We start from the raw sequence: 14,096 nt of genomic DNA, 5'->3' as shown, positions 1-14,096 counted from the left end.
CAATAAATTCAACCCATTTAGCATGTCTACGGTTCAGATTGTTTTGAGAGCGAAGATACTTAAGCGATTCATGATCAGAATGAATAACAAATTCCTTAGGCCACAAATAATGATGCCACGTTTGTAAGGAACGTATAAGAGCATATCATTCCTTATCATACGTAGAGTAATTCAGAACAGGACCATGCAATTTCTCGTTAAAGTATGCAACGGGTTTACCATCTTGCATCAAAACACCACCAATGCCAACTCCACTAGCATCACATTCAAGCTCAAAGGTCCTACCAAAGTTTGGAAGTTGCAGCAATGGCGCATGCGTAAGCTTGGCCTTGAAAGTGGCAAAGGACTCGTCCTATGCTTTTCCCCAACAAAACACCACACCTTTCTTCGTCAACTCGTGCAATGGCGCAGCAATGGTGCTGAAATCTTTGACGAAGTGGCGATAGAAACCTGCAAGACCAAGAAAACTCCTCACCTATGTGATGCTTTGGGGCAGCGGCCAGCTCTCAATGGCTTCAATTTTCGTTCCATCCACCTCAATTCCCTGTGGAGTAACAACATATCCAAGGAACGAAACTCTATCGGTGCAAAAGATGCACTTCTCAAGGTTAGCAAACAAACATGCATCTCTCAAAGCCTCAAAAACAGCACGCAAATGCTCTCTATGTTCATCCAAAGACTTGCTGTAAATTAATATATCATCAAAGTAAACCACCACAAATCGACCAATAAAAGCTCTCAAAACCTCATTCATCAAACGCATGAAAGTACTCGGTGCATTAGTTAAACCAAAAGGCATGACCAACCACTCATACAACCCGAATTTGGTCTTACAAGCTGTTTTCAATTCATCTCCAAGTTTCATTCTTATTTGGTGGTAACCACTACGCAAGTCAATCTTTGTGAAAATTATAGAACCACACAACTCATCAAGCATGTCGTCTAACCTAGGAATAGGATGTCGATATCGAATGGTAATATTATTGATGGCTCTACAATCAACACACATACGCCAAGTACCATTTTTCTTTGGAACCAAAAGCACAGGAATAGCACAAGGACTAAGGTCCAAAAGGTCTTGGACTTGTCATTGTATTTCCTTAGTCTCCTTGGGATTGGTTCTGTAAGCAGCACGGTTTGGCAAAGTGGCTCCCGGGATCAAATCAATTTGATGCTCTATCTCTCTCAAAGGTGGCAGCCCCGGAGGTATCTCGGCTGGAAAAACATCCTCATACTCTTGCAAAATGTTAGTGACAGCAGGAGGCAAAGAGCTAGCAATATCATCAAGAGAGAACAAAGCTCGTTTGCATATCAACGCATAGCAAACATCATCATCAGAAATTTCAGCAAGATCACATTTTGTTGCAAGCATAACTCCCCCCCTTTAATTTAATCCCCTTTTCAGGTGGAGAAATAGAATTAGCGACTTGCTGATGTTTAGAATTATCATTGTTCAAAGTAGCAGCACATTCCTTATCAGCTTGCACAATTTCAACAGGGGTCAAAGGTACCAAAGTAATTTTCTATCCTTTATACATTACGGTGTATTTATTACTTCTACCGTGGTGTGTAGCATCATTATCATGTTACCAAGGACGACCCAACAGAAGTGAACAAGCTTGCGTAGGTACCACATCACAATCAACAAAATCAGCATAAGCACCAATGGAAAAAGAAACTCTGCAAGTTTGTGTTACCTTAGCTTTGCTAGAGTTATTTAACCACTGAATATGGTATGGATTTGGATGCGGTCGTGTGGACAAGCCAAGCTTCTTGACCAAATCTGAACTCACCAAGTTGTTGCAGCTCCCTCCATCAATAATCACACGTGCACGGCGGTTCTTGATGACGAAGAAAGTCTGGAACAAGTTGTGGCGCTGTAGACTCTCCAGCTGCTGAATTTGCATGCTGAGCATACGCTGAACAATAATGTTCATGTAGGCTGAAGTATCCGCACCATGAAGGACATGTCCCTTGGTGTCCTCGGCAGCGATCTCTTTATCAACATCGTCTTCAATGTCAGAGGTGTTGTTGTAACCTCCATCTTCTGTAGCAATGTATGCCCGCTGACTTGGGCATTCCTTTTGCACGTGGCCAAATCCCTTGCAGCGGTGACACTGAAGGGCAGTCGTGCGTCCCGTCGAAGCATCAGAGGATGCACTTTGTGCAGGAACCTGCAAAGAATTTTTACCTGAACCCGAAGGTCGTATAGGCGATGGTTTTGGCATTGTAGAAACTCCAGAGTCTGCTGGTCGCGTGCTCACTGGTGGGGGCGTGCGAAAAGAGGAGGACTTGGTCAGCCCCAAAGATGGCATCGTACGCTGGTATGAGTTACCAACCTTGCTCTTGCCCTGCAACTCACGCCCCTGCAGTTCCTTTTCTACAAACATAGCCAACTGAAACAACTGGTTGACAGAGTTAAAATCATTATAATCAACTATGTCCTGAATTTTGCGCCGCAAACCGGAATAAAAACGGCAAATAGCATCCTCATTGTCCTCAACTATGCCACAACGCATAAAACCCTTCTGAAGCTCACCAAAATATTCCTGCACAAATTTATCTCCCTGATCTAAGCGCATCAAATTCTTACGTAGTTCTCTATGGTAAGAAGGTGGAACAAATCTATCACGCATAGCAACCTTAAGTTGTTCCCAAGTAGTAGGTGCAACACCCACAGCAACTAATCCAGTCCACCAAATGATAGCAAAATCTTTAAATTCACTAGTGGCTTGTCGAACTCTATGTTGCTTAGGCACAAGGTGGGCACTAAATTTTTGTTTAACCGTCATCTCCCAATCAAGATATCCCTCAGCATCATAATGTCCAGAGAATGAAGGTATAGTAAATTTATTCTTAGCATAAGGATCATCGGGAGCACGATTAGCACCTGCGTTCACGCGAACACGTCGTCGTATATGTACCTCTCATGTAGCTACTTTGTCTATGTTACCATGGGCATCATACACCACATCTTCATCGCCTGGTGGTGGTGGTGGTGGTGGACGGGCTTCCAATGCAGCAACCCTGTCAGCTATTGTGGTTATCCGTTCATTAACCTCCCCAAAAATGTCAGCAAGCCTGAGTCCATTGATGGAGTCGGTGATGGCCTTGGCGACCACCTCTGTTATCCTGGTCTGTGTGGCATCCATAAAAGCTTGCAATTGTCCTTCGCTGACACACTCGTTGAAGTCCTTGGGAGTGCCTCCATCGTTATCTGCAGCCATTGTAGATAGAAAATATGAACAAACGGTGAAGGTTAACCCTAATAATCTCCTACGCAGGTGTGGTGGTGTCTCTCAAATCAAACAACACAGCAAAAGGAAACACCTTACGAGGCTCTTACAAGGTTCTTACCAGCAAGGCAGAGGATACCTGGACGGCGTAGACCGCGATTGCAAGGGTCAAGAACCTATGCTGCGTAGAAGTAATATGTGGAGCTATAGGAAGGCCAAAGATATGTGAGTGGAACACAATTCACTAGCAGATAGCAATGCTGAATAACTATCCAAAGCTACTTGTCCCTAGTTGCTAGCCTACCCGTGTCCTTAGAACAGTAGTGTCAACAAATGAGGAACAAGGATGGATATGAAGAGCAACAATGATACAAGATCAGCAAGTATCCAGCCGCACAATATCAGCAAACAAGTGGTTCCTCTCTACGTGCCTCCTGCTGTTTCGGCTTTTAGCACTAGTAGAAATCAAATTATTTTTCTTTTTTCTTTTATTTTTTTGATATTTTTTTCCTCAGCCAGGAGCACAAAAATAGGAACACCACAAAGTATCAACTCAATCTGATGTAAGGTGTGATTGGTAGAAAATGACGAGCATTTCACCAAACCGATGCTGGAACTTGGGAACTCGAATCGATCCCCTTCTGAATTTTTTTGAATTTTTTAATTTCGGAATGACCCGCAAAGCCGGTGAAGCATATGTGCAAAAATTCGATAGCTTTTCGAGGATAAAAGAACGCCTTAATTGGAGTTCCGAGCGAAAAGTTATGCCTGTTTTAAGGAGGATCCTCCAATGTAGGGTTTTGTGGCGGTCGAGATGGAATCGGGTGGGGAGAAAAAGATGGGATGATGGCAGCGGAGTATGGATCACACAACCGAACTACAACACGATCTAAACCAGCAACAATGACACGAACTAGGATACAAACTCAACACTACGGACTCTGAAAGAGAATTATGCAAAAGGCTAGACACAGTCTTGGATGGGGAAATTTTTTTGGCTTTTTTGTGGACTCTAGGATGAATGCGAAAATAAATCTAACTAGGGTAAGGGTGAACCTGACGGTATACCTGAAGCTCTGATACCACTTGATGTGGACTAAGGTCCCGATCTTCCGAAATGTTCAGTTAATCGACGATTTGGGCGGAGTCGCTACACAAATCGATCCGGCTTCCGAACAACACGTTCCGAACCCCGCAATCGTAGCACAACGTCTCCTCAGGTTATCGACCGGCGATGCATGGTCGACCTCACCAAGAAGGATAATCCTTGCCTGTGAATCGAAGAACACAAGTAAGAACAAGGAAGAATGCAAACTAAAAGATGAATGATTAAGCTCACGAGTTGGGGTTTTACAAACCGATGACGGCGAAACTGTTCTTGACAGATTAATCTAAGCAAAACCCAAAACCTAACAAAGGTGACAGCTACTGTTATATAGGGGTTAGGGTCGTGGTTGACCCCCTGGACGCGCCCCTAATGGGCCCAACGACGATACACGGCCCAAAGGCCAAAATAAGGCGACGCAGCGCCGGGACAGATTCTGGATGCCATCTTGTTACGATGATTCCTGTTGACTCAGGACGAATTTAGGCATGGGACTAGTGCCATTGGAAAATAGATCTTCTAAACTTTCCAACCATATATAGAACGTCCAAAACAGAGTCCGTATGCGGCCTGGGCATCCAAATCACAGTGGGCTGCTCCTAGACACCGAGGTGGACTCGAAGTCGACTTGGCTTGGGCCTCCAACTCGAGTTGTATGTCCTTGCTGGTCCTCCACGCCTCCAAGCCTCTCTCTATGCATCTCTTGGTCCTCTCCTTTGTTCCTAATCAAAATATAATCATTGGATAGCAATCTATTCTTAAAATCATAAAATGAATTGCTTAGGAACGATCTCACCTCTAAATGCAATTGTCGTTCGCGAGCTCAAGTGATTGGACCTTGAATGTCCATCAGAGTATCATTTGCATCCGGAGAAGTGATGTCCTCAGCACCTTTGTTTCTAGATGGTGAGAGGGCTTGATTAGAAGATTAAATGGTGTATCGGTGGAGGTGACGTCAAGACCGATCAACATCAGGACATCGGCTAGAGTGGGGGTCATGGGGCCCGTGGCCGAAGAGGAATAAGACGCCGCTATGACCAAGGAGTCGTTCCTTTCCAATTGATACAAGGATAGATATATGTAGTGGCCGATTTTCAATTCGTCCCAAAGAACTCTCTTGGAGTTTGACACCCTCAGGAACCATTCTCTCCAGCCCGAGGTCCCATTTGGCCAGGACCTGAATGTGCCTGACCAGTTATTCAGATCCATGGTCGATTGCTTGAAGGGGATTATGTGAGTTTCCAAGTTAATTAACTCGGTTGGATCTGGATTCCCCATGGGGCCAAGACCGATAAGACCAGGCGCGTCGGATATAGGGATGGTGATTCTTTGCCTAAGCTCCTGAGAAGATATAAAAAAGAAGAAACTAAGAACAGATCTAAAGATTCGTAAAACGGTGAAAAGTGAAAAGGAGAAAGTTTTAGGGCATTTAGCTCCGGGATAAAAGCCATGGTTGCCGACGGGATCACCATTGGAGTTTTGGGGGATTGGTGTGAATTGATCACGAAATAAGAAGGAGTCACTGGAGAAATGCAAGCTGGAAGATGAATGGGTGCTGGAGTGCGTCGGGAGATGGTTCACCGGAGAAGAAAAGCTTTTGAAGCTCGGGGAGAAGAAGCGGCAGAAGATACGAGTATTTAAAGGACGGTTCGAGAGAAGGGTAAAGGCGAGATTTTTATCGTGCCGTCTGCGCGAATTTTGGGAACAGCAGTTGCCTGTAGGCGCGTCGTTCAAAAGAATTGCAATCATCAGAGAGAAGACTCCAGAGCAAAAAGGAGTTTTGCCGTGTTTACTGTTGTGCTTTCTTTAGAGAAAGAGTCAGATTTGAAAAATTTTGGAGCAAAAGATATGTTTCACTCAAAAACTGGGGGGCATGTGTTGACACCAGATTTTGACACGTGTTTGGATCAGCGTCAAAGGAGAGGAAGGCGGCCGACGCGGCAAACAAGAAGCTACAGTTGGGAATCGGCCGATTGGCTGAAGGAGTCAATAAAGGCTAGCTAATTGGGAGCCAGAACGACTTGGTCGATGTGGGCCGAAAGTGGGCCAGGGTGATGATTAGCCAGAGAAGAAGATTGGCCCGTGAGAAAATAATAACCAACTCAGATGCGGGTTGCGTTCGTTTATAAATATTTGTTATCTTTAAATTAGAGATAGATCCTAGTTGGTTAGGAAATCAGTTGTGACAAGGTATAAATAGCTGCCTCGTAAGGCTTGTAAAGACAACACATTAATCAATACAACAAATCTACTTTTTCCTTGCACTTTACCTTCAAGTCGGCGACTTCGCCAAAACCTTTTCTTTTCACGAGTTCGTACGGGTTGGCAGGACTGCATCAACACGACCTATGGCCAATTTGTAAGTTCCTCTTATCGAGTAGTATCTAAGCTTTAACTTCAGGTGCATCACTGTTGTTTCGTTTAGATTTATTCACCAGTTATCAATATTAACTAGAATTATAGGTTTTACCTGTTGTTTTAGTTTTATCACTAGTTATCCAGCTTGAGACACGAACTGTCGGCTTTTGATCATTATTTTTTTTATCATCATATAGTCGATTAGATCTGTTCCAAGTGTTACTTTTTTAGCATTGTTTAGGTTGCTCTAGTGATTTCTTTCGCAATTGCTACGTGATCATCGGCTGTTTATAGCTGGTCATCTCTATAGTAAATCGGCCGATTCGCTGATACACTTTTTAAGACAGATCGGAAACTTAGCCGATTGAAGCCCCTGGAATTTAATGCTTTTCCTTTCTTGTCAATAAATAGGTCAGATTGATTGGCACGCCATGCGAACCGCACTAGGACGATAACCCGAACAGGAGCTAAGCAGATTCTCCCGAGTCGTGTGTCCGACGCCGAGGGTCATCGGCCAATTTTTAGCGTTAACAAGAGGAAAGAGGAGAGCCTCAAGAGAGACCTCAAAGAGTGCGAGGCTGCCAATGCCCGACTGCAGCAAGACCATGATGTTGCCGTGCACCGTGAGTATGTTGTGTTGCAGAAACTAGCCTATGAAGCCGACTTGCGCAAGGACATGGACCGGTGCTTGATTGCTGCTATGCATAGTCTTCAGCGTGATCAGGTGATCATTGTAGGGTTGAAGCTAGAGCTAGAAGACCTACGATGGGCCACGGGCTTCATGATGTGCATGGTCCAGCCCGAGGCCAATCCTGCCAAGCCGACGTTGCTGCTGAACCGTTTGAGGAGTGCTCTAGGTCAGCTGAAGGCACTAATGAAGGAGACCACCATGGAGTGCGCAAAGAATGTCATTGCGCTTGTCAAGATGCATTTCCCTCACCTAGCCGTGGAGCACGTCAGAGCAGGGGTCACCAAGGGCTTCGATCCTGATAGCCTTCCGGAGTTAGCCGACCAGTATCAACAGGCTGCGGAGGAGGTAGTCAAAGAGTTGGACCTGTAATGGAAAAACTATGATGTGTATCAATATGTATTGTGAGACAAGTAAGCTAGGCAATTAACTTGTGCAAATAGAAAGCGTCTGTCCCTCCTTTGGTGTATACAACAAGACATCATGTAGATTAGGCCTGTAGCCACTAAGCGCCCAGCCTTGCCTGGCTAGCACACTGCTGCGAGCAGATCTCGAGCTTGTAGAGGGGGTGGACGCAAAGTTGTATAGGTTTTGCGAGCTAGGACGCCGTCCATACAAGTTAGTCTTATTTGTCGTTAGTGGGGTATGAAAAAGGGTGAGACCCGGAGGTCGGCGTGTAACGGGGGAAGGCCCCAAGCGTAACGGCAAGGGTGTGGTCTATCGATCAGGTCAGATAGCCTCCAAGAGTAAGTAAGGGCTTGGGTAAGAAAGCAATAAGGTAGTAGGTACGCAAAGAACCTCTGAGGTTTTATTTATTCGATGCAAAATGTAAAAAGAATACATAGCTTTTAAGTCCTAGGGTAGAAGTGCCACATGTGTTGGATGTTCCATGGGTTGGGGACACCCGAGCTGTCCGCCCACTGTAGCCGGTAAGTGCCAGGCTAGATGACCTCTTTGAAGGACCGGAAAAGAGTTCAAACAAGTATCAGAAGAAAGACTTTGAAAACCAATACCACAGTTCGGAAAAATCCGGACAAACCTTCGGAAAATTCCGGATTTTCGGAGATTTCCGGAAAAAGCTTCGGAAACTTCTGGAGCTTCGGAAATTTCCAAAATATTCTAAAATGCCAAAAATCATCATTCGTGAGGAGGGTGGAAAAATTCGAAACTCGATCAAACAACCTCCAAAAATCACGAAATTTGAACCATAGCCTGACAACAACATTCCAAAGGTGTTCCCAAAACTTCAAGTTGAAAAGCTCACGAATTGGTCACAAGATTCCATGAATTTGGAGAAGGGCACAAGAACGGGATTTTTGGGAAATCTCAAAATCCAAGGTGCTCATGCATGAATTTGCTAGTGGATCATCCTAGATGTTCTTTCACATGTCTTAGCTCCAATTTGCCCTAAGAAAAACAGCTCAAAATGCTGCAGATCCAAAAATTCACCCAAAAATGCTTCAAAAATAGGAAAAAAGATAAATTTCAGATCTTGAGAAGGAGAAGCAATTGAGCATGAAATTGATTCTTGGATTACTTCACCATGTCCGGTTACAAGCCACTCCTAAGCACAATCCAAGAAAGGATGGTAAAAAGATCAACACAAAATCCCTCCTCTCTCCCTCTCTCTCTCTACAGAAGGCTGTCACAAAATAAATGAGAAAACCCCCACCAAAAAAACCAAAGGGATGGCTGCCCCAAACAGCCATCCTATACATATATAGGCATTTGGCAAATGTCCAAAATGCCCTTACATTAAGCACACAACCCAAATACCCCCGGGGTAAAGTTGTCCAACTTTTTCTTTGTTTATCGGACAAACCCGGCGCCTTCACGACTTCGCTTCGCCTCGATGCAAGCTTTGTGATGGCGCCACATGTCCTCTGACTCGACGTTGTTCGGCCACACCAAACTCGCTCCCGGTTTTGAGGCCCAAACCGGCAAACCTGCTTGCGCGGTGGTTTTGAGGCCCAAACCACCCAAACCCTCTGCACACCCACCTGGCGTGTGTCACCCCCGGTTTTGAGGTCAAACCAGTCAAAACCTCTACACACCCTCTTGGCATGACTCACTCCCAGTTTGGAGGTCAAACCGGTCAAACCCTCTTGCACGCCCTGCAAGGCGTGACTCACTGATGTCGACGTGTGTCTAGCCTCCGCCATGTCTTCGACGCCACCAAGTCTTTCGCTCCCGGCTCTCGGGCCGCCTACTCGACTCGCCTCCGTCCCGCTTGACTCGACCGACACCGTCTCCATCATCGTCCGTATACTCTTGCTCTTCCGTGCACCATGTGGATCGTCCATGACTTCACCCAGACTCCTCGGGTCCCTTGATCCAAGCCTACTTGTGTCCACCCTTCACAACCCTAGTACATTGGCATGGACCTTTCATGCTTGACCTTCACCTCATGCCGTTGACCACCATGTCGCATCCTACACCTGCACATCACAAGCCAAGAGACACAACACACAACATACGGTATGCTCAAACACCACAACACAACTCACACAACGCAGCACATCCGGTTAGCCGTTAGCATAATCATGCACATATGAAACATGGACTCAACAAATAAAGCCTCAAATCATCTAGTCAATCACTCATCACAAATAGACTAAGGCACATCTCAACTTGGTCTCTCACTATTTGATGATGAAGGGACCCTCCTAGGGAGCCGATAGCTTATGCATGTCCTTAGTGGATTGGATCAAGCGGAACACAAGGTCCCCGATGTTGAATGAGCATTCCTGGACGTTCCTATCATCGTAGCGTCGAATCTACTGGTCGTGCCACGCATGCTAGATGAGAGCCACCACGCGATGTTCTTCGAGGCTATCGATGTCGACTTACCGACTCTTTTCTGCTTCACCCTCCTCATAGTATTGGATCCGCGGAGCGCTGAATGCCACGTCTGTTGGTAGCACAGCCTCGGAGCCATATACCAGGAAGAAGGGAGTAATAGCCAGTGGCCATACTCTTTTGGGTGCGGAGGCCCCAAATGACATGGGGTAACTCGCGGATCGATCTGGTGGCATACTTGGATGCGTTGTCAAAGATGCGAGACTTGAGGGATTGGAGGACCATCCCATTCGCATGTTTGACTTGACTATTGCAGTGTGGGTGAGCTACTGAGGAGTAATACACATCGATCAGGTTGTCATGGCAAAAATCCTAGAACTCAGATCCTGTGAATTTCTTGTCAAGATCGGTGATGATCCTATTGGGGACCCCAAAGCGATGGGTGATTTCTTCAATGAACTGGGTGGCTTTGGCTGACTCTATGTTGGTGACAGCCTTGACCTCGATCCACTTGGTGAATTTGTCGACTGCCATAAAGATGTGGGTGTATCCGCCCAGAGCGGTCTTGAAGGGTATGACCATATCTAGCCCCCGGCATGCGAAGGGCTAGGATGGTGGGATGGTGCATAGAGCTTGGGCTAGGAGGTGCTGCTCCTTGGAGAAGAACTTGCATCCTTTACACCTCTGGACGAGTTCTTTTGCATCGGCAATGGCAGTTGGCCAGTAAAAGTCTTAGCTGAACACTTCCCTGACCAGGCTACCCGAGGCAGCATGGCTCCCGCACGAACCTGAGTGCATTTCATGGAGGAGTTCTAGGCCTTCATTGCGGAGGATGCATTTCATCAGGATGCTGATATATGCGGCCTTCCTATACAATTCCTTGCCGTTTACAACATAGTTGGTGCTGCGTCGTGCGAGTTTTTTGTGCTCAGCTTTATCCTCAAGGGACATGTTGTCAGTTAATCGTGCAATGAAGGGTGCTCGCTAGTCTTCCTCCACCTCGACCATTAGAACATTAGCAGACGCTAGGTTGGCCTGAGGTTGGGTGTTGCCATTAGCTTGGTCTAGGTCAAGGATCTTGATGGAGGGTTTTCTTAGGTCCTAGACGAACACACCGACTTGGACCTGGGTGCGTTTGGAGCTGAGCTTGGATAGGATGTCGGCGGCAACATTGTGTTCCCTGGGAACTCGAGGCCATCAAAGTGAGCCTCGAGTTTGTGGACCTCAGTGCAGTAGGCGTCCATGGTTTCCTTAGTGCACTCCGAGGACTTGTTGACCTGCTCAATGACAACCATGGAGTTGCCATACATGAGGGTATGCTTGATGCCAAGTGAGGTGGTAATGAGGAGCCCGTGTATGAGGGCCTAGTACTCAGCATCATTGTTGGTGGTCGTAATGGATCTGGAGGATGTACTTGAGCTGCTTGCCTTTCGGGGATATGAAGAGGACCCTCGCACCAGCTCCTTTGAGGTTGAGGGCACCATCGAAGTACATCATCTAGTGCTCCGCCCTCTCCAAGGAGGGTGGCTCTTGAGTCTCAGTCCATTTAGTGATGAAGTCCACCAGGATCTAGGACTTGATCACATGGCGTGGGAAAAAGTCGTTGTCGAATTTGCCGAGTTGCATGGACCATTTGATGACTCGGTCGTGGACATCCCTGTTTTGTAGGATCACATGGTGTGGGCAAAAGTCAACGTTGAATTCACCGAGTTGCATGGACCATTTGATGACTCGGCCGTGGACATCCCTGTTGTGTAGGAGAAAACCACCCGGATCTTGTGCGCTTGGAAGTAGTGACGTAGTTTACGGGAGGTGATCAGGATTGCGTAGAGGAATTTCTAGACTTGTGTGTAGTGGACCTTGGAGGTCGCTTAGAACCTCGCTGACATAATAAACCGGCCTTTGCACCATGTGGGTGTGGTCGGGTTCCTCGCGTTCTATGACCAGCACTATGCTCACAATGTCTGTTGTTGCGGAGATGTACGGATGCAGAGTTTGTTGGTCAGCCGGGGCCGTCAAGACTGGAGGGGTGGAGAGGAATGTTTTGAGTTCCTTGAGGGCCTTACGGGCCTCATCATCCAACTCAAACTTGTCCACCTTCTTGAGCAGCTTGAAGAAGGGGAGTCCCTTTTTGCCGAGCTTGCTGATGAAATGGCTAAGGGCTGCCATCATGCTTGAGAGCTTCTGACGTCCTTCTTGCCGATCAGCTACACCATGTTCCTGATGGTGTCCACTTTGACAGGGTTGGCTTCAATGCCACGTTGGCTAACTATGAAGCCTAGGAGCTTTCTAGATGGGACACCGAAGACACATTGTCCTGGGTTGAGCTTCCATCAATAGGACCAGAGGCTATCGAAGTTCTCTCTGTCTTTGGTCTTTGGTCTTGACAACCATGTCATCGATGTAGGCCTCTACATTTTTGCTGAGTTGTTTCTTGAGGCAACCCTAGAGTGCCTTCTGGTAGGTGGCGCCAGTGTTTTTTAACCCAAAGGTCATGGTGTTGCCGCAGTTGATGCCATAGGCCGTTATGAATGCAGTCCTATCTTGGTTAGCGGGATTGAGGGCGATCTGGTGATAGCTCGAGTAGCAATCGAGGAAGCACAAGCAGGGTGTAGCCGGCCATGGAGGCCACGACTTGGTTGATGTGAGGGAGAGGGAAGGGGTCTTTAAGGCAGTGCCTGTTGAGATCAGTGTAGTCGATACACATTCTCCATTCACCATTTTTCTTTTTTACAAGGATTGGATTTGCTAACAAGTCAGGGTGCTTACATTTACGGATGAAACTAGCAGCTAAGAGCTTATTTATTTCTACCCCAATGGCCTCCTTGCGATCTTAAGTGAAATGGCGAAGCTTGTGCTTGACTGGCCTTGCGGTCTTGTTCAGTTCCACGGAGTGCTCAGCCAGCTCCCGTAGGATGCTGAGTATATCGGATGGTTTCCACGCGAATATGTTCGAGCTGTCCTGGAGGAAGCTGGTGAGCATGTCTTCCTATTTGGGGGTGAGGCTAGCCCTGATGAGGGCCACTTGGAGGGGTTGCCCAAGTCGAGGTTGATCTTTTTGACTTGTGGGTTGGGCTGCAGTGCCATGGGCATCAGCTCTGTGTTTGGAATCTGCATTTGGTCCTAGTCCACCTTCTTGGACTCAGCAAGCATCATGGTGGTGTTGGCTGAATACTCCAGGGTCTCGGCGAGCTGCACGACTTCTGTGTCGCAATTGTAGGATGTCTCGACGTCGCCGAAGATGGTGAGGACACCATTCGAAGCTGGCATCTTGAGGATGAGGTAAGTGTGGTTGGGGATCGCCATGATCCTCACTGGCATTAGCCTACCAAAGATGGCATGGTAGGAGGTCTTGAAGTTGGCTACCTCGAAGGTGAGGTGTTCGGAGCGGTAGTTGTCAAGCATGCCAAACGTGACTGGCAGCACAACTCTCCTGAGAGGATAGGATCATTTGCCGGGTACTATGCCGTAGAATGGGTCTTCGTAGGAAAGGAGCCGCTCAAAGTTGAGGTCCATGCGCTTCAAGGTCTCTGTGAAGATGATGTTGAGGCTATCGCCGCCATCAATCAGCACCTTGGAAAGGAGGACTCTATCTATGGTGGGGCACACTACTAGCAGGTAAGACCTAGGGTCTGGGATCTGCACCCATTTATCTTCCCTAGAGAAGGTTATGAGCATCTTCGACCAGCACAGATACTGGACTGGTGTGACCCAGATGAAGTGCACTTTCCGCTTTTGCATCTTGTGCTTGCGATTGCTGTAGAATGCCTTAGGGCCACCGATGATGATGTTCACATCCCGCTCGGTGCGCTAGAAATTGTCGTTGTCATTGCCGGCGCTGTGGTTGGTGTCGGAGGTGCGCTGGTCACGGTGCTCTTCTCTGCGTTGGTCGTTGCAGTCTTCGCGGTGG

The 14,096-nt window shown here is 47.0% G+C and overlaps 1 pseudogene; it reads right to left on the bottom strand.

Annotated features, from left to right (window-relative positions):
* Window positions 1-475: 475 nt before the first annotated feature.
* LOC140222244 (uncharacterized) lies at window positions 476-3,227 on the bottom strand (annotated as a pseudogene).
* Window positions 3,228-14,096: the final 10,869 nt, after the last annotated feature.

This window comes from Setaria viridis, chromosome 3, assembly GCF_005286985.2.
Source record: "Setaria viridis chromosome 3, Setaria_viridis_v4.0, whole genome shotgun sequence".
Taxonomy (NCBI): Eukaryota; Viridiplantae; Streptophyta; class Magnoliopsida; order Poales; family Poaceae; genus Setaria; species Setaria viridis.
The sequence above is the reverse complement of the archived record's forward strand: the minus strand, read 5'-3'. Positions and strand labels throughout refer to the sequence as shown.